A 3,658-nucleotide genomic window follows, 5' to 3' on the forward strand; every position below is an offset into this window, starting at 1 on the left:
ATAATAGTATCCTTTTCAAGTCAGCTCCTTGTATCAGCCTCTGGCCAGTTCGCTCATGTAGTTACCCTACCTTATTAAAGAGACAAATACTGCAGATAAAATCAGTGATCTCAAGTTTCATTCCTAACCACTCAGATGAGAGTCATCTGGGGGAAATCAGCTGCTTAAAATTCAGATTCTTGGGTCTCACTTCAGTCATTCAGAATGGGAATCACTGGGATGGCATTCAGGAACTCACCGTTCCACAAGACCTCCGTGTGGTTAATTTGAACACAGAACCACTGGTTATCACTCATGCTCATTCAATCTACTGTCAAACATGGCTAAAGCAGTTCCCTGCCGTTGATTCTTCCTTGCCTCTAGAAAAACAAGCAAGCAAGCAAACCAATGAAATCCCCATCTGTTTCAGTCTTAGAAAAAATCTAGAATTTTTAGTATGGGAAAAATAAGTGAAAATTGTGTAGGCCTTATGCTTTTCTCTTTTTTTTAACTCTCCATAAATGATCAAAGTGGAGTATCCTTAAAGGCTGTTCAACAAATAAATAAAAATATAACACAAACATTCAGCAGCTATACGAATGGCTGATCTAACAGAAACGTAATGTCAAGGTAGGTTCATATCTATGCCATCATCTTTTCATAATAGTTCATTCACATAAATAAACCCTGCAGGATAGAGACAGTAATTTTTTTTAAAAAAACTTTTCATATTCACATGCCATGATATATGCTAAACATGGGCTGCAAAGAAACCACAAATGTCAGTAAGCCCACAGTAGCACATGAATAGTCGAAAGAAAATTAGAAAGATGATGAATGGGAGTTCCATCTGAGTACGTAATTGTAGATTCAATCACTGTAACCTTTGGGGGCTAATTAGCAAGGTCTGTGGGGTGAGGCTGATACTAGTGAATGCTCTAGGATATTGAAAATGTAATAAGTTTTTCTAATTTAAATGGAAAGTTAGGTATTTAAAATAAGCTTACTTCTCTTATTGGTTAGAAACACTATTTTGCTAATTAAACTCTGTTGATTGTTAAAATACCATTAGTAAATACTAAAACTTATTTGCATAACTATGTAGATTCACATAGTCTAGAAAATCAAAAGTCATAGGAAACTGTATTTTTTAAAAATTCTCTTGGTTATCGAGAACTTGCATCAAACCATAGGAAAAGTATATATAATGCATCCAAACTTAGTGATTTTTATGGAAGTTTCTTAGTGTGTGTGAACATAAAAACATTATTTTAAACAAGATCAGTAAAATGTTACCATTTTCTATTAAAAGGAAGATATTATAATGTGGTCAATAAAGAGAAAAAGTTTTATTATTGATATTATGAAGATTACAAGAGCCTGTCACTGATTATTATCTAATAGTTAAATGTCTTTTGCAAATTGACTTCAAAATTTTAGCTGCCAGGTTGAATTATGTTCTTTTGAGTCTTAGAGCAAAAAATCATAGTGGTTTTCTAAAGGTTTTCTGACATAATTAGAATACCATTTGTATCAATCTGTGTGTAATTCTTACAGGATAGAATCGTCTGACTTTAGAAAAAGCCTTTATATAATAGTAATTTCCTTTATGGAATAATTGAATAAATGTATGTTTTAGCCAAATTTATTTTGGCCAATTCAAAGAATATAGTAGTTTGAGACAATTATATTTATTACCTGTAACCAAAAGTCTCATGGGAATCTGAACATCCACATAGCTTTGTTTTTATGTCAAGTATATTATTAGTCAAAATGCAAACATAGAGTATTCAGTATTCATATTGTTTCCCTGTTAGACTAGAATTTTCAAATGTATATTTTGATTCTTTATATGTTTATGTTATATTGGTTGATTATCTACTCAATAATTTAATAGGATGAGTTCTCTAATCCTTGGTTGATTGGAGCTTTATTTTGTTATGCAAAACATGTGGAGGTAGAAATGTGACCTTTGCAGAGCTTAAAGGAAGCAACCTTGAAATAACTCCTAAATTGCTCTCTGTAACTTGTCTCCACTATTTGCCTCCTTTTTCTGTTCTTTGTCTCAGGGTTTTCAAGACAGATGGGGATAAGAAATTAATTTGTGGATGACTAAGCAATAGATGTAAAACAAAGGTTTGAAATCTTGATGTTTAGTAAAACTTTAGATGGCAATAGCTATTTTCACCAGTTAATTATTCCCCCAACATGATCTTTATATATTTATGTATAGTTCCATTTCATGTCTTCAGTACCATCAATTTGGAAGAGTATAATCTCTGCCACATCAAACATTAGTGAGGATATGAAGCAACTAGAACTCGTATACATTACTGGTGGGAGCATTAAATGGTACTGCCACTTTGGAAAACAGTTTGACAGTTTCTCACAAAGTTAAACATGTACCACCTAGCAAGTCTACTCCTGGGAATTCACTCAACATACAAGAAAATATGTCCACAAAAGAATTGTGCGAGAATGTTTATAGCCGTGTAATTTATAACCATCAAAAACTGAAAACAACACAAATATCCATTGACCAAGAGAATGGGTAAGTAAACTGAAGTGTAAGCATACAATAGAATACTACTCAGCAATAAAAAGAAAAAGGAACAACAGGCATGAGATCTCATAAATATTATGCTGAGTAACAAAAGCCAGAAACAAAACTATGAAGATTACAAACATGCAAGATTAATTTATGTTGTCAGAAATTATAACAATAATTGCCTCTGGTGGTGGGATAGTGTGAAAGAATTAATTAGAAATGAATACAAAGAACTTTCTGGGGTGATGAAAATATTTCACCTGGCTATTGTCCAGGTGTACACATTTTTCAATACTCATTGAACTGTATACTTAGTATCTGTGCATTTCAACTGTACACAAATTGTAATGCAACATAAAGACCTATATACATGCATAGATACATTTCATCCAATGAATGACTGGGTGAAAAGTATAGCCACCAGATTGAGAAAGCCTAGATTTAAATCTTGGCTTGGAAACTTCCTGAACAAGTTACTTCATTTCTCTGTGCCTTATTTTCCTTACACTTAACATTTGATGTAAGGTTTTGTGAGGGTAAAGTAAGTTTATACATTTAAAGAGCATAGAACAGTGCCAGGAACATGATAATGTTTCAATGATTCTTACATATCACAACATTATTTCCCCTAAGACATGAAGATATCAGTTGGATTGTAATTCAACATCTAATTTTTTGTTTCATAGATACTGTTTATTTCTGGGTAGCAAGATAACTTATAAGCCAACAACCATGGTGTGCCTAAAGAAGCAATTTTAATTTTTTTTGTAAAAATGAAGGTACCAAATGATTGCTTGTTATTTTACTGTGCTGAACAATTAGCTAGATTTGTCTAAAATTAAAGCTTGTAATTTTAGCTGTCAGTGTGGCAGGTTCAAAACCAAACATATAAAGCCCATTTGAGACCATTGGAAATTTTGGCCCCAATATTTATATGTATATTTTACGTTGAACTTCAAAATTCCTACTTCAAATAAAGAGTCCTATAAATAAAACTCTTGGACACTTTTACATAGTAGATGGAATGAAAGCCAATAGCTTTCGTAATTGAAAGAATACAATTAGTTGCAGTGAATATAACTCCCAGTTCATTCAACTTACCAAATAAAGCCTCCTTTAAAAACACTAGGG

Source organism: Rhinopithecus roxellana, chromosome 6, assembly GCF_007565055.1.
Source record: "Rhinopithecus roxellana isolate Shanxi Qingling chromosome 6, ASM756505v1, whole genome shotgun sequence".
Classification (NCBI taxonomy): domain Eukaryota; kingdom Metazoa; phylum Chordata; class Mammalia; order Primates; family Cercopithecidae; genus Rhinopithecus; species Rhinopithecus roxellana.